General features: G+C 41.6%; 1 long non-coding RNA gene across 1 annotated transcript; it reads left to right on the forward strand.

Annotated features, from left to right (window-relative positions):
- Positions 3,436–5,935, forward strand: LOC110261688. Its single transcript, XR_002346142.1, has 3 exons — positions 3,436–3,880; positions 4,516–4,626; positions 5,463–5,935. It is a non-coding gene; the product is annotated as an uncharacterized LOC110261688 (long non-coding RNA).

Here is a 22,779-nt window from a genome sequence, read left to right on the forward strand (position 1 = left end):
ACATGCAACAGGATGAATTTGGATCCTATCTCACACCATACACAAAATTTAAGTCAAAATGGTGCAAAGAGCCAAATACAAGAGCCAAAACTATAAAACTCTTTGGAGAAAACATAGGTATTTAGTGACCCAGGCAAACCTGTAGATACATTCCCATGATTTGGAATAAGGCAGTCGTTTCTTAGACATAACACCAAAAGAGCAAACAATAAAAGGAAAATAAGTTGGGTTTCATGAAAATTTAAAACTTTTGTATTTCAAAGGATAGTATTAAGAAAGCGAAAGATAAGCCCACAGAACGGGAGAAAATTTTTGCAAATCAGGTATCTGACAAGGGACTTGTCCAGAGAATACAGAACTCATAGAACGCATAACTCAGCAATAAAAATCTAATTCAGTTGAAAAATGGTGAAATAATTTTGCTATTTTTCCAAAGAAGATATACAAATGACCAACACACACATGAAAAGAGGCCCAGTATCATTAGCCATCACAGGAATGAAAATCAAAACCACAATGATATTGTTCTCTTATACTAGCATAGATATAATCTAAAAGATGGACAGTAAGTTCTGGGGAGGATGTGGAGAAGTTGAAACCCTCCTGTATTTCTCGTGGGAATATAAAGTTGTGCAGCCACTTTGGAAAACAGTTTGACAGTTCCTCAAATAGTTAAATGCAGAGGTACAATTCAATCTTGGAACTTTACTCCTAGATGGATATCCACGAGAACTGAAAACATGTATCCACACAAAAATGTTTACGTGAATGTTCACAGGATTATTGCTTTAGGCCAAAAAACTAGAAACAACTTGAGTGTCTATCAGCTAATGAATGAATAAGCAAAACTGGTATATCCAAACAATGGAATACTATTTATCAATTAAAAAAACAAAGTACTGATACATGTCACAATATGGATGAACCTTAAAAATATTATGCTGTGTTAAAGAAGCCAGACACAAAAGGTCATGTATGTGTGATTCCATTTATAGTAAATGTCTAGAATAGGCAAACCCTTAAAAACAGAAAGTAGAATGGTGGATGCCAAGGACTGGGGGGAGGGACTTGCAAAGAGCAACCACTAATGGGGATGAAGTTTCTTTCTCAAGTGATGAAAACATTCTGGAATTAGATTGTAGTGATGGCTGCATAACTTTGAAAATATACTAAAACTCACTGAATTGTACAACTTTAAAAGCATGAATTATGTGATATGTGAACTGATTTAATAACATTTTTTAAAAGCTTCCTTTTCACCAAATAAAACCAAAAGAAGGTGACCCTGATGAAAAGGGAGGAAAACAGTTGGCAGAGAAGGATATCACCTTATTCCTAGAGAAAGACCCTGAAAAGCATATTCTCTATTTTTTTTTAATTCCAAAGAATTAAAGGTGGTTTCTAAGGCATTCACATTTGAAGCACTGCACCAAGAGCAATTTCATGTAAGCTAGAAAGTGGTTTCAGAAGTTCTGATGGAAAAGAAAGGGAAAAGAGACTCCCAGAACGATGGGTCGTGGGCAGATGTTTTTGGCTTTTCAGAGTGGCAGGAGTTCAAAGGTGTGTGGAGGATTCTCTGGCTGCAGAAAAGCCTTTGATCTCTTAAGACTAGGAAAATCCTCAGAAAGAGCAAGCTGAAAGCATTCTTGGGGCTTGAGAACCTGCCCCAGCTAGGAATCACCCAGCAAGGTGGATGGAGGCCCAGCGCTGGACAGGCCCAAGTTTTGGGAAGAGGAATTACCTGGGCAGGGTGGCCCTCACGCCCCATCCCACCCCCCTCCAGGGATCTGCTGTGGGACTTGTGGTCAGTTCATGATGCTGCAGACCCACAGGTACCTCCATGAGACTGTGACAGAGCCCATTTCTGTAACCTGTGACGTGGTTCCTCTGTAACTTGAACAAATAGGGGAAAATAAGTGTTTCTTCCATTTTGATTCCTCAGCCCTCCAGTTTGTGGTTCTCTTTTCACTAGAACTTATTTTCCAGAATGATATGTTAAGAATGTTTACAATTTAGGGTATGCCAAGTTTACCAAAATGCATTTTCCCTGGTTTCTGTGTCAACACCAAGGCCAGGCAACTCAACCCTTCCTCTGTTCGCCCCCTCAATATAGTAAATCCCTACTGAGATGTTTTTTGCCAATGCAGGGAGAGACTGCATTTGTGACAGCCCCCAGCAGAGAAAAAAATGAGGAACCAACAAGTAGTTAGATTTTGCTGAAAGCATGTCTCCCCCCTTAAGAATATTTCCCACATACTTTCTAGCAGAGAGAAATCCACTTTTTCCACAGGTATTGAAGAGGGTTATGGCTATTGGTTATCCTCACCTCTATGTCATTTGTTTTCATCAGATTCGTCAGTCTCTGGGCTTGGGGCTGGGAAGCCAGAAGAGAAGAAAGAGACCATACAGAAGAAATAAGCACCTGCTCAGGTCCAAATTTGCTGCCAACCTCGTGATGGCTGTCAGGGCTCAATGGGGCTTGAGACTCTTCTTCCTTAAATGTGGACACCTAAGGAGGGAAAAGTTAAAGGGAGAGGACAATACAAACCAAGGTCAGCAGGGACAGGAGTAGAAGATGCAGAGCACCCTCAGAGAACTGGGGAAACCTCCCATGAGAACCCCACCCCGACCCCAGCCTGCCACACACACACACACACACACTCCTACCCTCGGCCCAGGCTGGAGGCCTCTTTCTCTCACAAGAAAAAGCAACAGGTAGTTAGATCAAGGGTGCAATGCTAGGAGTTCCTGCTGTGGCTTGGCAGTAGCAAATCCAACTACTATGCATGAAGAAGAGGGTTCGATCCCTGGCCCGGTTCAGTGGGTTAAAGATCCGGCATTGCTCGTGAGTTGTGTAGGTCACAGACGCTGCTGTGTTGCTGCTGTGGCTGTGGCCTAGGCTGGCAGCTGCAGCTCTGATTCGGCCCTTCTCCTGGGAACTTCCATATGCCACAGGTGCGGCCCTAAAAAAACCAAAAAAAAAAAAAAAAAAAAAAGTGCAACGCTAGAACCCCAGTCACTGAAAACCCCGCCATAGAAAAAGGGTATCACCTAATTCCAGCCTCTTCATTGGGGAGCAGCAATACTCACCACAGCCAGCCAGCCAGCAGCACAGTCTCTCATCTGAAGCTCAGCCGGAGAATCCGCGAGGTCCATGTCTCCAGCTTTCTCCTCCTCAGCGGACATCTCTCACTGTTAAAGGAACCGTTGAGCGAAACCGCCGCCCTAGTCTGGCGCGATAATAACCGCTTGCTTAAGTTGTCTACCAAAAAGAGGTCCCGATAAGGAACAGAGAACTGACCCACGGCCGCCAACTGGAAGAATTTGGGCGGGGCCAAAAGGAGGGAGGAGACGCCAGCCAATAGGACTGCCTGCTGACCTCCCAGAAAGCCTTGCGCTGGAATCCATCTTGGCCAACAGACGGCTGCCACCTGGAAGGGCCCTGGATCAGACCAAATACGGGCACGAGCAAGATGATTGGCCAGAAACAACCCAGAAGGCTAACGCCACCTCCATAAACCCTGAGATTGTGGTCACAGGGCAGAGCAGTTTCTTGGGTTCTCCTAGTTTGCTGCTCGCCACTGGAGCATCCCTGTGTGTCTCCTCAGACAATTCATTTCAGGGTGTTAGACAAGGCCCTGGAAGGGTCGCTCCACCCCCTATAGAACCACCAACGCCTGACAAAGAGAAGAGTTTGGCGGCATAGGTTCCGGCCCCCTACGTTTCGGCATCTACAAAACCGCCTCTTGCTACTGTTGCAGGCTTCTAGTTCCAGTTCTGAAAGCGAATAGTCCCAAGTTCAAATCTGAGCTCTTCTTCTAACAAGCTAAATGACTTTGGGAAATGTACCTTCTCAAAAACATCTGAGAGGAATTGTCAGGTAAGCATATGAATGGAGGGGTTTGGAGCTGAGGGAACTAGACCGAAGATAGAAACTTGAAAGTCAGCTGTTTGGGGAGATGACTGAAGCTATGGCTTAGGTGAGATTGCCCAGAGAAAGCACAGAATTGGTTAGCGAGCCCAGGATTGTCAGGGGCAATTATCAAAACCTTGGAAATGGCAACAGAGCTTACTAAACTCTAAGGATTGTCCAGTGGACCCTCTGGGGATTATCTGATTGTGCAGAGCTGTGTACCTTTGTCTCCCTATGGCCCAGGCTAATTTACAACCTTCTAGGGGTAGAGGTTAATTTGTAGAAAACTGATGGTAATGTCAATGGTTGTTGTCTGCAGCATGGTGAATGCTTTTTGTCCCAATAGCGATACAACTGATTTTTACCCTGTAGAAAATATGCCCTCAAGAATGACATTTTATTGTTCTGTAATAACCATTTTGCATCTATTAGCAAATTCACTTCCACATTCCTGGGTATATTTATCTTTTTCAAATTCTCCTTGAAACTTATTTTAACACCCTGCTGATTTCTTCCTTAATGGGTTCCATAAAATCTTTAATGTGTTCCTTTCCCATATATGTGAGGCTCTTGATTTCACCTTTTTGAAAATGACACTTTAGCAGGACCAGGCCCTGGAGGAAGACCAGCACATGATAGAGGAGCATGATCTTGAGAAGGAGGGAAGAAAACAGCGGCCAGTGAAGCAGGAGGGTCTGAGCATAAAAGTTAAGGTAAGACAAATGTTTTGAAAACAAGGAGTGAGCAACTAAATCCAAGGGGTATTTAATTGATTTTCATTTTACTTGACCACATGACTGCATGTAACACACAGGCCTCCTGCTGCTGCTCTGCACCAACTATTTCTCCCACCAGATGTGAGGCAACCTTTTCTAAACCACTCAAAGCACAGGATGTCTTGTTACTCCCTTTTCCTGAGACAGACCTACTCGTCTGACATTTACAGAACCAAGGGAGCCTACTCAAGTGTTCTTTATAGAACAAGGAACATTTACTTCAAGGTTATTTTCTGTTCCTAGCTTGACTGAATCAGGTGGCATTTAAAAAAAAAAAAAAAAGGAAAAGCCCTCTCTCTGGCACTTCTTTGAATAGAACGTATTTGACTGCTACTCTAACATACCTTAGAGGTTGTCCTATCACCTTAACATCCTTGGAAGACAATCAGTTAACAAATTTGATCATTTTCTTCATTTCCAACTCGAAAATAGGAAAACTGAAAAGAATTATGCAGCTGTGTTAGTTACCCAGCCCCTCAACCTTTCTCTTATTTGAACTTGGGATCTCAATACACCCATTTTCCCCCTCTTTTCTCCCTGCTCTGACCTTCACACAGATTGCATATATCATAGTAACTATCTTCCCCTATCCTTGTCCAACTCCTACAACCTGTAGAATGTGGAAGCAGACTGTGGGGGAAATCGCTGAAATCCAACCAATAGGTTTTTTTTAAAAGCACCCTCCCTCCAGATGTTATCTAATTGTTAGAAAGCATAAGCCACAGGGAGCACTTGAAGATGCTTTCTTTTTTTTTTCATCTGTATTTGTCCAGGTGGAAGGAAAATCCTCCAACTGCCAGAAGGCATCATTACTTTTCAGGTGTTGAGCACCCAATAGACAGATCAGCCTCATGAACTGGGCGCTCTACCGCGCCACCTGCTATGATCTTTCCAGGTGCTCCCACAAACAACACTTTAGCTAACAAGCCTGAAGATTGTTTGCTCATCAGAAGGGTGCTTTAAGAAATTACCCATTTGTCTAGTACTAGAGGCGGCTGCAGTCACTGGCATCCCAGATGGTCCCACTTTTCAGCATTACAGATTCTAAGGGAGGAACCTGACAGCACAGTGGAGTTCCCTATCCAGCATCCACCTTCTTGTCTGCATCCTAAAGGCAAAGATGCACTGGTGGTCGTTTTCAAGCTTTAGAGTCCTTGGTATTATTACAGAATAACCACAGCCCAAATTCAGATGGCACTTGCATGTGCGTGCTAGTAACACCTCTGGTAAATTCCAACAGTTGCCATTCTTAAGCTTCCTGAAATGTTGGGTAGTTCAACTGAATAGCCACTAGATGGCAGGCTTCAACCTCCTAAAGGAACTCCAATGCTTCTGGTATTTGCTGCCTATAGGGTTGGGGGATACTGAATCACAAGCTGTGGGCAGAGGCATCTCTTCCATTTATTAATATTCCCAGGCACAGCTTGAGCAGCTCTCATTTCACTTTAGGTAGCTGATCTGTTTGGGCATTCGTTTAGTTTAAGAAGAATAATTCCCTAATCATTTGTCAGGTGATGTGCTTTTACATTTTAGCTCCTGCCTTTATAGAAAAATAAAATGTCTACCAGAAAGATTCATGGCAAGGAGATATGTGTATATGTGCAGAAGAGTTACCTGTGTGTGAACAGAGCAATGTTATTTTCCAGGAGCTTCAGGGAATAAAGATTTTACCCACTGGCAAAATAAACACAGATATATGTTATTGGAACACATGTATACAAACCAGAAAAGAAAAAGGCATATTAAAAATAGCTTGCAAATACTGTCTCAAGTTCCAACCATAATTATAATGTTCACCATCCGCTCTGCTTATTCTTTCTGACTTCTAATGACTGACTCACCTACTCAAACCTGAGAAAATAATGGTACAAGAACCTTTGTTTTAAGGTGTCCAGTCACATCTTCAAAAAGCAGAAAACAGAAAATCTCATCCAACTTGTTTGAAAAGAGAATTGTGTACTTGTACCCCTGGGGAGCCAATGATCTGGGGAGGGGGCTGCAGAGGAGGAGAGGCAAGGAACACATGAGGACAGGGATCCACAAAGGAGATGGTGGTTATGCAAGCAGAAGTAATCCAGGTTCTCTGAGACAAAATGAGGAGGTAATTTAGTTGCAGCTGGATCAAGAAGATTTCAGAGCAATAAGAATCAGGTAAGTCAACAGAGGGAGTTAATAGGGGGCAGTTTAGACTCACAATCAGGATATAATTTCCTTAGGGCCTTCAAAATAATGATAACTTCCAGAAGGTAGTTAGCATGCAGACTTGGAGATTATTTCAGCTCATCCTGTTCATAAAGACACACACATGAGTCCACACACAAGTGTGCCAGTAATTGGATGCCACCGCTCTCTGTCCCAAGCACTCTCATACAGTGACCATTAACCCTCTGCCCCAGAGGTGGGAGAAGTGAGCTGGGAAGGCTGTCTGCACAAGCCAGGGTTCATAATGACAGCAGCAATTACCCTCCTTCCGAGTGTGTGTCTGCCTCGGGGAGACCAGTGCACTTGGCACATTAAAGAGCATTTATAAACAGTGGGTTAGAAGAGCTCAGGGGAAGATGAACCATGTAATGAGTGATGGTTATTAATGACCATTATTATCCTTGTCCTGACCCAAGAACTATTCTTCCAAGAATGTTTACTTAGTATGCAGGACTGAAGCCGAGTCCAGCATGAGGAGCTCTGAAACTCTGCTATTCATCCTGCAACTTTACAAGGAGAGGAAACAACTGCATGAAGTGAAGTTCTCTTCTTAAGTATTAATATATATAAATGAAAATTTTAGAGCCCTCATGTTCCACCGGAAGAGAAACAGATTGATTCTCTGTGTGGGCAAGTCACATAATGGAGGGCATTAGGGCAAGTTTGACATGAATAAGATATTGCTTTCCCCTTGTTACTTGATTCAACTTTATTCCTTTTGGATTGCCAAAGGCCTCTGTGACAACATAGGCTGTGGTCTGGAGGGCAGTTGGGAGCTGTATTCTCTGGTGCTTTATTTATTCATTAAAGTTTTATGCTAACAACATCTGAGTGAAAGAGAGGTTCAGTTACACCAACAAATATACATGACCCTTTTTAGACTGAAGAAATAAAGTGAACAGGTTAATTATCAGGAAAAGGGATAGGCAGGCTATTCTCTGTACAGTTCATACTATTTTGGAGGAGTTTGGTTTATTTTTTTTTTACTTGTGAAAATTTTATAATTCATTAATATAGTTCTGTTAATATTTCATATCATAAAAAGGACTTTGAGGAAGAAGTGAGCATCTTCTTTCACATAGGCTCCACTGTCCTAATTAATATATCTCACATGGGTGATGCTGTTAACCTTTAGATATGTGTCCATCTAGAATTTTCTACGTGTTTGCATCCATGTATACATATAGTTTTGTTTTCACAAAAATGGAGCCATACCATGTATGTTGTTCTAGAACATAATATGTCTTGAAGATCTTTCACTGTTGAAATTAAGAGCGATTCCTCGCGCTTGTTAATGGCTGCACAGTATTCCTTAATGTGAATACTCTTCATTTATTTCATATTTCTCCCACTGATATAGCTTAGAATGTTTCCAGTTATTACTATGATGATACCACAGACCTTGACCTCACAGAAGGTCCCTTGACACATTGGTCAGAGGAGAGGCAAGTGGTGATAGCATGGGTCTGGGATGGCAGATGTATGTCCCAGGGCTACCCTCTCCTGCCCTGGTAGCCCATTGCCCCAGAGATGGGTTCAGGACAACACCTGAAAGTTTCCCCCTGCCACTGCCTGACCCCTTCCTGACCCCACATTGCTCAAGGCAAGTGCAGATGAGGCTGAGAATGCACGGAAAACACATGGATAAGCCTCACAGTTAAGATGAAAATGTTGAAGTTGAGTAAACTGGTTGGATCCAGTGACCCCATACAGAGGCGACGTGGGGAATGGACACTTCAGCAATAAACACAAAGCATTTAGAACCAACATAACAAAGGAAAAAAGAGATATCAGCAGAATCCAGAGAGGACAGAAACCACTGCCTAGTGAGAGGGCAGGAGGGGTGAGGAGAGAAAAACAGGAATTGCTTGAGTATTTATTCAAAAGAGACTGAGTTCACCTGGAGACTCCCCAGTTTGTACTGAATTGGCATGATCAAGTTTATCACCATCATTGAAAAAGAAGATTTGCAAGTCGTATTGTTTTTGGTAGTAGTGCCATAACAAAGCATCACAAACTGGGTGGCTTAAACAGCAGAAAGGTACTCTCCCTATTCTCCCAGTTCTGGAGACAAGAAGTCCAGGGTTAAGGTGTCAACATGTTTGCCTCCTTCTGGGCTAAGAGAAAAAACTGAGAGGGCTGAGAGAGAAACTGTCCCTCACCTCCCCGCTAGCTCCTGCTGCTTTGCTGGCAATCTTTGGCATGCCTTAGCTCTAGAAGTATCACTTTGATCTCTGCCTTCATTGTCACATAGTGTTTTCCCTGAGTGCATGTCTGTGTCCAAATTTCCCATTGAGGTGAGGACACAGATCCTGTTGGATTAGGATCCATTCTAATGACTTCATTTCAACTTGATTCCCTGTTTTTTGTGTTTGCTTTGTTTGTTTGTCTTTGTCTTTTTGCCTTTTCCAGGGCCACTCACGTGGCATGTGGAGGTTCCCAGGCTAGGGGTCTAATCGGAGCTGTGGCCGCCACCTTACACCAGAGCCACAGCAACACGGGATCTGAGCCACATCTGCAACCTACACCACAGCTCACGGTAACGCCGGATCCCTAACCCACTGAGCAAGGCCAGGGATTGAACCTGCAACCTCATGGTTCCTAGTCGGATTTGTTAACCACTGAACTGCGAAGGGAACTCTGATTCCCTGTTTTCGAATAAGGTTGTATTCTGAGGTACCGGGGGATTAGAACTCGCATCATATTTCTTTGGAGGGACAAAATTCAATCCATAACAAATATTAAATTCAGTTAAAGAGAAAGTTCTACTTTTGCACACTTGGATTATGTAGAATGAAATTTGAACATCCAAAACTATTTCACTTGCATCAACAAAAAAACTAATGGAGAGGCTTGTCCTTGAAGATGTTTGACGTTTCACACTAAATTGTGTCTAAGTTTAGCAGAATTTGAAAACAGTTCCCTGAAAATCCACTGCCTCACCTCTACAGAGGTGTGAGTCTCAAGGCTCCCAAGGAAACTTCTCAAGGAAGTTCCCACAGCCACCAAGTCCACCAGAGAACAGCCCTAGGAGGAAGCACAATAACGTCCTGCACTGAAGAGGTACCAGATGATATACCTAAGACCAGCCAAGAGGGCCCCTAGGGTGGCTGGGCAGAATGGAGATGAGGCTCCAAGATGCTCAGGTGATGGGTCCATTTGACATTCAACCTTCTCAGGACTTTTCATGATTCACTTCTCCGTTCATCCCAGGAAAAGCCAGAAAATGGCCTCGGGTGGTGGGCTCTAGGCACCAGCCCCAAGGGGTATTCCAGATGCCCATCCAGCATTTTGAATGGCCAAGCAGGCAGGATCCATTCCAAACTCGGAGAGGAAGAAACCTGCCAGAAGCCAACTCACTCTCAACTGGTCAATATCTAAAATGAAGTCAGTATCTCGGCAGCAGCAGGCATTTTGCAGAGCTTTTGAAAGACCATACCTGCCATTCTGTCTTGACAGTTTCTGTGAGACCTTGTCCAGTTAGGGAGCTGGTTATGGAGCTTTGTGCAAGGCTGTCATTTTTTCATATATGTCAGAGGTTGATGGCTTATTGGAGGGAGTGTTGTCAGCACAATAAGTGGTTGAACTGTTGGAAGCTGCCACAGCACATCCTACCCAACAGTGGAGGTTAGATAGCCTCTTGTGACAAAAGCAACAGAAAACACAGAGACAAACCACTGGGAGTTGGTGAGAGGCTCACACCTAAGTGCCAGATGGGGTTTTCTCCAAAAAGCACAAATTGTGTATCATGTGTATCAAGGCTGGAAGTGCTAGAAAAGACCCTCAAAGATGACCAACAGAATGTAAATAAATAGTCAACTCTCACTCCAATTGGGAAAACTCCACGCATCTTTTGCACACTAGCTACAGAGTTCTCCAGGGGCGTAACCTCTAGTTGCCCAAATGGGTGCTTGGTAACATTGCTTTACTGGCTGTCTCCCTTCCTTGTCTCACTTCCGTCTTCCTCTACTGGTGTTTTCTGGAATCACTTCCCAGATAAACTCCTGGACCCCAACTCCTTGTCTCAGGGAAGATCCAACCTAGGACAACCACCTGCTGAATTGAATTGTTCCTATTTACCAAGACATCAACCCAGGTCTGAACATGGATTTCCTGAGAAACCTCCTCTGTGTTCGGGACTGTGGGGGCTGGGAAAACACAACATAAGCCGAAGACAACCTCTGGGACAGCAGGTGAGAATTGTGGCTACTGCAAAGGAAAAGAATGGATGCAGGAGAGCCATTTTCTAGTCCTGAACCAGATCTCAAAGTAAGATATATGCCCTCTCCCTGCGTCATCTCTCCACTTCCTTTAAGTCTCATCTGCTAATACAAGGAGGTGTCCTGGGAGTTCTGTTGTGGCTCAGCAGAAATGAATCTGACTAACGTCCATGAGGACACAGGTTCGATCCCTGGCCTCCCTCAGTGAGCCAAGGAACCAGCATTGGTGTGAGCTCTGGTGTAGGTCGCAGACAAGGCTCAGAACTGGTGTTGCTGTGGCTGTGATATAGGCCAGCAGCTACAGCTCCAATTCGACCCCTAGCCTGGGAACCTCCATATGCCATGGGTGCAGTGCTAAAAAGACCAAAAAGGGAAGAAAAAAAAAAGTTTCCTAAGCATGAGTAACTGTCATTATGTCACTACTTCTTTTTTGGATCCAGCCTACCATAGGATTTAGGAGCCTCCACACTCCAGGCTTTTCCATGCCTTAAAAATCTAACTTTTACTCCTGTGAAATTTAGCTGCTCTGCTTGTAATGGGGTCATAAGTTTAATTCAGATGGAGAAGACTATTCCCCTTAATTGGGAATAAGGCAGGTGCTTTGAGCCCTATTGGACTCCTGTGTCTAGTTCTCACCTGGCCCAGGATCCAGGCAGCCAATGATATGAATAGTTGGCACCTCCCAACACCAGCCGTCACCAGGTATGCTACTTTCATGAGGAAATAGTGGGAAGAGAACCCTTTCACTTGTTAAGTTGGCAGAAGGAGTGTTTCACTGCTCCATTTTGTGGGCAGAAGGTCAGATGGTCGACCAGGAAACAAATTAGCAGCAGCAGGTGGCAGGAGTCACACAGCCCAACACCAGCTGCAAACATCTGGCTTTATCTCCAAGGTAAATAACTGAAATGTCATACATGCTATCCAACCCACATGCTCTTGGACAGCATGGGCAAAAATGATGTTGCTTTGGCCTAAGGCCTTCAACTGCTTCTGCCACCCTTACCATCAGGTTGGACACTGAGGCCTAATATTATACTTAGAGTACCATTCTCTGCTTGAGAATGAATTGTAGTTATTCATGCTCATATCTTTTCTTTAGCCTAGTGGTGAGGACCCTGAACTGGGAGGAATGCTGGGTTTGATCTTGGCTCAGTGCTGCACAGCTGGAGATCAAGGGGAAATCTTTTATCTGTTCAAAATCCCACTTCTCTACTTCAGAAAATAAATGGGTAAACCAGGAAATCTCTAAGGTTTCTTCCATCTCCTAAAATATCTCTACTTTTATTTAAAGGCCCAATGGTTTAATTGCTTGCATAGGCCATATTCAGGAACAGGGTAAGAGAGGCAGATGGTTGAGAATAACACCCTTTCAAGACACCATTAAAAAGTAATTTATATTTCAAGACTCCCATTTTGTCTTGGAAAGGCTGAAAGAAATTTCTTCTTTTATCTGGTTGCCAGACAACCTTTCTATTGAGGTTTTCATTTCCCTTTTTTTAGAAGAAATATAAATCTGGCTTTGGATACCTGGTTAGGAGAGAACACTGACTTCAGGTGTCCCTCAGCGAGAATGTGAATTACGGTTGCCTATCAGTAGTTTGACTGAAAGAATTTAAGGAGAATGCTTTACGACAGCTGATGAAACTAAAAATGGCTAGTAGATTCTGGCGGCTAGAAAAAGCTATGGAAAGGATTGATAAAAAAATGGTACATTGTATTTAGTGATCCTCCATGTTGCAAAAATATCTTCCCAAATTGTATTTCATCCTCATGTGAGCCTTTTGAGTAAGAAGGATAGCCTCTTTTTAACTGATGAGAAAATTATACCCACAAGAATAAATGACTTGCCTTAATTTTTATTTCTAAATAATGGCAGGGCCCAGGGTTACAGCCTGTCCAGTTTGGTCTTGACCAGCTTGACTTCCGATGAGCATCTACAGGAAATAAAGAAAGGTTATTTTCATATTTTCAGCTTCCTTCAAACCAGGATCCCAAGAAGGGCCAGGACAAAGAAAAATGAGAAGCATCCAGACAGGTTAGGCAATGTACTTGTAGGCCAGAAAATCCAGGATTACTTTGTTGGGGGAAAAGAAGAACCACATTTTCTTTGTCTCAAGTCCCTGCCCAGCCCCTGGGGGAACATTCCCTCCTAAGCAACCAAGGCACCTCCACTTGTCAGGACTCAGTACAACATTTTAGGAAGAAATAGAAGTTCATCTGGCCTAAAATTAGGGTGAAGCCAAATTCAACAAAGAAAATTGTTTTATTTCAATTCTCTGACACTGCCCTGCCAGTCTATAGAAATAAGGACTACTTATCACGTTGTAATGTACTTGTTTATATGTCTTATTCTACTGTAATTTCATTGAAGGCCAAAGACTGATGAAGCATACAAGTATGTTTAAATTGGCAGGGAGAAACCACTTTCACTTAATCTGTAAGGTTACATCCCTGATTTCTTTAGCCAAGAATGCTAGAACCAGCAGGGCAGCCACCCAGAGAAGAAGCAGATGAAGCTGTTCTTAGCAACTTCTCTTGGTGCCCAAAGCACCTGAGAGGCTGGGGGTCTTATGCGGCTCAAATCTAATCCTTTTATATATGAGACTTGCATCACTGTTGAAGAATGTATGCAAATAGACTGCTACATTTAGAACAGTGGGTGATGGCATCCTGCTGTACAGCACAAGGAAATGTGTACAGTCTCTTGGGGTAGGAAAAAAAAAAGAATGGGTTGTATGTGTGGTTGGGTCACTTTGCTATACAGCAGAAATTGAAGGAACATTGTAAGTCAATGGCAAGTATCCAAGCTTTACCTGAACAATATCCTTGCCTCCAGGTGTCCAGTAGGCTGCTGTTTCATATTCTTCCTGTTCCCCAGTGTCTCTATCATGTCTGGTCCATGGTTTGTACTTTACATGCATTTTTGGTGGAGGGGGTTAATTTTTTTTGTAGTTTATTTGCAATGTTCTGCCAATTTCTGCTGTACAGTAAAGTGACCCAGTTTTATGTACATATATACACACACACATATATATATATACATTCTTTTTCTCACATTATTCACCATCATGTTCCATCACAAATGATTAAATAACAAGGAAATATAACTAATCACATGCAATTTTTAATTGACTACTGTAGTTGTCTTTTAGCTAGATTTCCATTTAAATGCCTTTTTGCTCCCATCCTAACTATGATGAGCTTTGGAGACCTTAAGTGATTTGAATGATGACTCATCTAGTTAGTGGCATAATCCAGATCTGCAAGCATTAATTCTATCATGTTTTCTACTATATCACACAGCCACTCCTCTAAAAACCCACAGTGGTTCCCTGTGGTTCTAAAATCCTGCAGGGTTTCCCCATGACTCAGCACATCAAATTTAGATGTTTCCGCTCTCAGTCTTCTCCCCCAAATGCCACCTATCCCTCCATCTTTTTCCACGTTAACAAATGCTCTCTTTGCTAGTCAAGCATACCTGCTGGTCATCTCCTTATTCTTGCCTTTTTACAAGCCCTTCACCATTAAAATATTCTCCTGCCTTTTTCTACAAATTCATGTTTCTTTTTCCTTCCTTAGAAAGCTGGGTCAGACTTCATTCCTCCAGGAAGCCTACCCAAAATAGTACCTCTGTTCCACTCTGACCATTCCCCCATCAGTATCATCTGTACTTATATTCTCCTCATGGTTCATGCTGGCTGATGCATAGCACAGACTGAATAAAAATGTGTTGGGTGAATAAAAAAATAAGTTCTCTTGATTCAGTTTCAGCACCATCTCCCAGACCTGTCCATTCCTCTCTTTTCCCCCATCCTAGGCCCAGGTGAGGCTCTCAGCATTGTTCCCATGGACCATCCAAATGGCCTCCTAAGTGCTCCCTCTCCCTCTCATCCTCCCTCTGTTCAGACTCCAGGGGCACCACCTGAGTGAATTTTCTAAAAGAAATCTGATCATGCCTCCTATTCTTTGTGGTTCCACAGTACCTCTGGGATACAGTCAGAAGTTCTTAGCATGACTTTTAAGGTTCTTCACAATCAAGTCTCAAACAATGCTTCCTGTCTTTATTACTTTTCACTGCTGATACATCCACATTTGAGTCAACCCTGAAAGCACAGGATGTACGTCTTATCAGTGCTACTCCTTTTGCCAGAGGCATCCTCCTTTCTCTCTACCTCCTAAACTTCTGCTTATGTTTTGGGCCTATTGCACATATTACCCCCACAGCCTAGACACTGCCCCAACTAACCCCAGGGACAAGCCTGCCCTCCTCTGGACCCCCAGTAATTTAGTTGTTTTGGGGGTGGGGGGCAAGACACACTGAGCACAGTGCATTGTAATTGCTAGTTGGTCAGTCTTTCTTTCTCTTGCTTTGTGAGCCTCTTGAAAGCAGGACTAAGTGTTCCTTTCTTTTATCCATAGCTCCATTAGACCACTTAGCTCCTAGATACTGTCAGTGAATAAGTGAACAAAGCATTTTGTTCACACCATGTTAATTTGCACCATACACCTTTAGAGCTGAAAAAGACATTGGAAAATATCTTTTCTAACTGCTTATCTTTCTCATGAAGACACTTCAGCCTACAGGGATATAAGGGACTTGCCTAAGGTCCTAATGTGGCAACAAGGATCATTGACCCTAGTCACCTGATTCATACCACCTTCTAATATAAAATTGTGATGCCAGAAGACAGAATAAGCACCTCAGGGGGAAAAAAAGAGTATCCCCTTCTTTCTTTTGCATTTTTCTATATAGGGGACTGTGTACCTTCATTTGAATTCAACAAATGCGACTGATTTAATGACATTTATAGACGTGCATCTCTGCTTTGCAAATATGCAGTTACCCCCTGATATTATTTTGAAGTGCATTTTAGTCAATTCATCTGACTTAAATTTTTAAAAAATTCTTCAGATATGTTGAAATTCTGTAAAACTCCTCTTAGGATGATGTATATTAAAATATTTAAGGTAAAATGTTGGCGAGTGTGTGGCGAAAAGGAGACCCTTGTATACCGTTGATGGGAATGTAAATTGGTACAGCCACTATGGAAAACATATGGAAGTTCCTCAAAAAATTTAAAGTACCATATGATTCAGCAATTCCACTTCTGGGTATTTATCTGAAAGAAAAAAACAAAACAAAACACTAACTGGAAAAGATTATATGCACCCTCATGTTCATTTTATCATTATTTAAAATAACCAAGATAAGAAACAACTTAAATATTCATTGATAAATGAAAGAAGAAAGAAGATGTGGTATATGTATACAATGGAATATTATTTGGCCATTAAACCAAAAAGATCTTGCTATTTGCAACAACGTAAATGGGTCTTGAGAGCATTATGCTAAGTGAAATGTCAGATGGTGAAAGATTAATATCATATGATCTTATATGTGGAACTAAAACAAACAAACACAGGAGTTCCCATCGTGGCTCAGTGGTTAGTGAATCCGACTAGAAACCATGAGGTTACGGGTTCCATCCCTGGCCTTGCTCAGTGGGTTAAGAATCCGGCGTTGCTGTGAGCCATGGTGTAGGTTGCAGACATGGCTCAGATCCCGAGTTGCTGTGGCTCTGGTGTAGGCCGGTGGCTACAGCTTCGATTCACCCCCCTAGCCTGGGAACCTCCATATGCTGCGGGAGCCGCCCTAGAAATGGCAAAGAGACACACACACCCCCAAATAAATAAATAAATAAAAATCAAGCTCCAGATAACAGACTGGTGATTAACAGAGGTGGGGGCTGGGGGTGCAAAATGAGTGAAGGGGATTAAAAAGTACAAATTTCTTACCATAAAGTAAATGTCATAGGGATATAATATACAGCATGGGGGCTGTAGTAGAGAATATTGTATTATATATCTGAAATTTGTTAAGTGAGTAAATCTTACAGTTTTCATCATGAGAAAAAAATGTATAACTATGTATGGTGATGGTGTTAGTGACTTATTGTGATTATATATATATATATATATACAATATATACAAATATTGAATCACTAGATTGTACAGCTGAAACTAGTAAATGTTATATGTCATTTATAGCTAAAATTTTTTTAAAAAGAAGAATGGCAAAGCAAGCAATACCTAAACCTGAATTTTCCTATAAATTTCCTTTGGTCTTCCTTTATGCTTCACAGTTCACATCTGAAAAACTTTATATTTGCAGACAGTTCCTTCAAATTTCCCATTAGTGCTTGAAAGATGTTTGCTTTCTACCTAAACTGCACCTCTACAATACAGAAGTCAAACTTAATTTTGATTCCAGATTGCTGTGATATTGGACTTAGTTCTGAGGCTTATTTTTAACTCCTTGTTTTATATAAAATTAAATAGAAATAAAATGGCCAAAACACTAGCCAAAAAAAAGAGTTTACACTAAACAATATTGACCTTCTTTTTTAAAAAAAATTATTGAAGTATAGTTGATTTACAGTTTTCTGTTTCTGCTATTCAGCAAAGAGACATACATTCTTTTTCATATTCTTTCCCGTTATGGTTTATCACAGGATATTGAATATATTTCCCTGTGCTATGCATTAGGACCTTGTTATTTACCATCCTACATATAATAATTTGCATCTGCTAATCTCAAACTTTCAGTCCTTCCCCCTTCCCCACCACTGCAACCACAAGTCTGTTCTCTTTGTCTGTGGGACACTCCTTCTAATACCTAAGATCAAATTACAAAGTTCCCAATTTATGCCATTAATCTAGACAAACACCAGTATCTATATATTCCATTCAGATTTTTATTTCACAATATGATGCTGAGGATAATTTGCACTGCTCAGATGGGATAAGTCAAAGAAAAGATGATCATAGCGATAATCATGGTAATAGCAGGCACGTGGAGAGGCAAAGGAACTGACACTGTCAATCAGTGGGAAAATAGGGCACTCAGATTCTTCTATTTTTTTCAATCTTCTATAACACTCTAACAGAAAGAGAAATGCTTCTCTTTAGGAAAAGAAATTAAATGAATTCAGACTTTACCCTTTTGAGCTATGCAAGGCAGTGTGCCCTCCGGATTCATCACTGCTTCATGCCTGTTGACCCCCGTCAGTCACAAGTGTGCATTCTTCCAACAACAGAGGGCAAGTGTCTTAAAAGGTACTAAGAACTCTGGTCAAATAAGTATACAACAGAGGTTTTTCAGTCCTTTGCCATAGAAAGGGAAATGGCCACTTTAGAAAAATTTAATAGCTTTTAACAGCACATCCATGCACTAATGTATGCACAGCCTGTAAGTGAGGTTATCTTTTCCTCTCCTGTTAATACAGTCCATTTCCACTCCTTTGTCCCGCTTATAGTTCAAACAGACTTGGGTAGTCACATTGCTGTCATTTGGTGCTATCTCAAAGTTAAATCATAATGAGCTTTGAGATTGTTAGTTGTTTCTCTCTTGTTTCTGCGAAATGCAGGCTCCTTTTCCATTTTGAAGGATCTGAGCCTCCAGGTTTCTATGATTGCCTCTTACGCCTTCTCTCTTCTTTTATTCTGTTCTCTTCTTTGGCTCAAAAAGCAAACTCATTATCAAACCAAATGTATAAGCCTCCCACACAGAATCTGGAGGAGAAAGTCATCCCATTTAATTCAGAGGAACCATTTCAGAGGCTAGCCTCAGTCCCCAGCTTCACTGGCTGGCAGGACACACCATGTGTCACCCAACTAAATACAGGACTGTCTCTTCGGAGCCTGCTCTGTTTTCTGAACAAAGTCACTGACGTGGAAAAGTAACTACTTTTCTATGGAATACCCTCAGTCCCAAACAGTTTACAATCTAAAAATGAAAATTAGAATAATAATAATTACAACAATAATAACAGACACTTACATAAGCACTTTGTGCCAGGCACTAATCAAAGCGCTTCATCTCATTTCATCCTCACAGAAACTCTCTGAGGTGGATGCCCTCATTATCTTTATATTACAGATAAGTGACTTGAGGCTGAGAAAGGTTAGTAATTTGCCCAAGATCACAAAGCTAGTGGATGGCAGAGACAGCCTAAATGTCATACTCTCTGGTGTCAAGTTTACTCTCTTTACCACTATGCTGTGCTGCCTCAAATTAAAGGGCAAATATATCCATTTATAATAGAGATAATAAAAATAGTAAGAACAAACATTTACTGAGGGCTACGATGTGCCAGATACATAACTTATAACAACCTTACGGTGTTATCATTAACCTCATTTTCCAAATGATGAGACTTAGCTTAAGCAGCTGGTCAGAAATCACACAGCTGTTAATCGTCAGAATTAGGAATTGAATTCTTGCACCCTGACTCCTCAGTTGTCTTGGTATATGTCTTCTCCATCTTACTTCTATGAACATGAGGAAAATAAGGCACAGAGGGGTTTAGTATTCATATGCTACAATAACCTGATCTAATTATTTCAAGGTAGTTTTTTAAAAACTCAGACCAAACTCCATGTCTTCTGAATCTCAGATATGTGCTTTTCTCATTGTAGCTGCCCTTCCTATGTTCCTTATCAGTTAATGTTGCCCCCTCCAATCAGGTGTCCAAGTGAGACACCTGAGATCATTCCTAGTTCCTCTGGAATGCTCAGCACCCTATTGCCAATTCATCACTATGTTCCATTGAACCTACCACCAAACACTTATTGAATCTACACCTTTTGGATAAAGTCCAACCTCCTTAATGCAGCCACTTAAGGTCCTTCACAATTTTATCTCAACCTTTTTTGCCATTCTTTCATCAGCTCCAGAACTGACCGACCCAACCCCCTCATATACACACATGATGTACAGTGCACAGTAATCATGCTAAACTACATGAAAGCCGTGTTTCTTCACACCCATGCTTCTCTTTGCAGGCAATACTCTTTTCCAACCACTCCATTTTGTAAACTCCTATATAATCCTCAAAGCCTTCTTTTCCTTACCCAGACAGATCCAATCTCTGCTTCTTTGATACTCCCATGTCACTTTTATAGTATTTATCATACCGAGATGTCTTTTTTTTTTTTTTTTTTTGGTCTTTTGTCTTTATAGGGCTGCACCCCCAACACATGGAGGTTCCCAGGCTAGGGGTCTAATCAGAGCTGTTGCTATGGGCCTAACCCAGAGCCACAGCAATGCAGGATCCGAGCCGCTTCTGCAACCTACACCACAGCTCATGGCAACACTGGATCCTTAACCCACTGAGCCAGGCCAGGGATTAAACTCACAACCTCGTGGTTCTAGTTGGATTGTTTCCCATGCACCATGAAGGGAACTCCTGGGATGTCATTTTTATCAGACTATAAATTCTATCAGGGCAAGAATTTTGTTTTAAATTCCTTTACGGAGTTCCCGTGGTGGCACAGTGGTTAACGAATCCGACTAGGAACCACAAGGTTGTGGGTTCGATCCCTGCCCTTGCTCAGTGGGTTAAGGATCCGGCGTTGTGGTGAGCTGTGGTGTAGGTTGCAGACGCAGCTCGGTTCCCACATTGCTGTGGCTCTGGTGTAGGCCAGCGGCTACAGCTCCGTTTGGACCCCTAGCCTAGGAACCTCCATATGCCACCGAGAGCAACCCTAGAAAAGGCAAAAAAAAAAAAAAAAAAAAAAATTCCTTTACATCTCTATCACCTAACAGCATGCCTGCTTCATCCTAAAGGTTCAATAACTGAGAGTTGAATTAAACTGAACTTCTCTTATCAATGGCTGCCTTTATTGGTCTAGCTCCGTGCTACTTAAAGTGGGATACAGTAGTAAAGCCCTATAGGAGAAATATTTAAATATCCCTTGCACTTAGTTATAATTTGCAATACTCTGGAATGTATTTTCCTTTCACACCTAACTAGTATAACTGAGATTAATTCTACCAGTCTTCTAATATTTGTAGGAGTTCACAGATATGCAAAATTTTGCAGATATTATTTCTGTACACTTAGCCAACATTAGAGGTACTATATTAAGATAACTTTCCCCTCTCAGAATAAAACAAAACAACCCATGAAAATCAGAGTTATATTGAAGAGGATAAATAAAAAATTAAAAGTTTGCTTTCATCAATTAAAATAGAAATATAAATACTCCAAGTTAAAAGTTTAAATTGTCCTTGGAATTCTGACTAAATTAATACATACATAAAAATATACAGAGTACATTTCCTGATCAGTTTTTAGGCACACAAGATGAATAGCAGAAGGAGTAGATAGTGTTTCACAGTTTAAGCTGTAAGGTCCTAAAAACATTTTTTAATTAGTTTTTCTTCCCAATTCTGGGTGGCAGAACCATATGGCTATCCATTCATTTTAAAGATGAAGAGAATAAAGCACAGAGAAACAAATGATTGCTGTAATTATGCAAACTACCACCTTCTGGTAGTAATATAGTAGTAATCACTTATTAAGGCTTACTGTGTGACAAACTGCTAAGAATTTGTATGAATTATCTTAGTCCTCACAAGAGTACGATGGGGTATGTACTAGCCTCCTTCCTAATTTGTAGTATCCTTTTATTTAAACACATTTTAACATCTCTAAAATGGGTGAATTTCAAATCAATGTCATGTCATAATTTGATTGGCAGCCATTTTCTCCATTAGTTGAACCAGAAGTAATGTTAGCATACTAGATCTAAGAAAATACAGTGTCAGTCACACTTTTGCATGAGAGGAAATGTAACTTTGGAGAAATAAAGTTAGTTTGTCCAAAGTTAATCAGTTAGTGAGTGACAGAGTCAGAATCTGAACCAAGGAATTTAACTCTAAACTCACATGCTTAACTATTTGTAGTACTACCTGCAATAGCTAATTCATACTCACAGTATTTCAAGATGCCAGTATAGTAATGAATGCTTTACACTGGCTCTACAAGGCAGTGATCTCTGGTTGCCAGGGACATTGAGAAGAGTGATGATTGGTTAATGAATGAGAAATTGAGTTTCCCTTAGCAAATGGCCTTTGACTTTTGGGGGTTCCTACAGTAAAACAAAGCATCTATTAGTAGGAAAGTTTTGTGGGAAGTACGTGTTCTTCCCAGAGGCTAAAATTGGGTTGCAGCACCTTCCAGCCAGTGCCATGGGGTCACACCCCTTGCCTTCATCCCCCAGCTCTGCATCCCCCTCTTTGCAAATGTAGCCAAGTAGGGACCCAGTTATGATTAGATCATCATCCTCTATGAATTATTCTACTTCCTAACATAAAGCCTGACTTTTCTCTAAGCTGTGGAAAACCCTTTTAAGACCACAGTAAAGTCTCCATTACTGGTTGTTCTTTAGAAAACAAACTTGGCAAGACTTTCAGTTGGCAATAACAAAGTAGATATGTATTTTTCACTAATGAGAATTAAAATACAGTTGTCTGTGGGAATTAGAATGTGTCAGCTGCTCAGAGACAGACACGCAGTTGATTTGGGCAGCCATGTGACTAATTAGCTTTTCTTTTGTAAAGGAATTTGTTTGTATTGATTCATTTATGTCTGATGTAACTCAGCAGTCTGCCTGGAGAAGCCTGTCTGGACTGGTAAGTGATAAGAAGACTGACTCATTGGGGGGTATGTGTACCTCACTGCTAAATCCAGTGTTCAGGGCCAGGGTGACCAGATCACCCTTACTAGTGTCCATTCCCTGCTTACACACAGGGAAGCCCTATGACCGTCTCTCTGGCTGGGTGTGGAAGCCCTGACACCAGGGTTGTCTGGAAAAGTCACT

The sequence above is a fragment of the Sus scrofa genome, chromosome 7, assembly GCF_000003025.6.
Source record: "Sus scrofa isolate TJ Tabasco breed Duroc chromosome 7, Sscrofa11.1, whole genome shotgun sequence".
Taxonomy (NCBI): Eukaryota; Metazoa; Chordata; class Mammalia; order Artiodactyla; family Suidae; genus Sus; species Sus scrofa.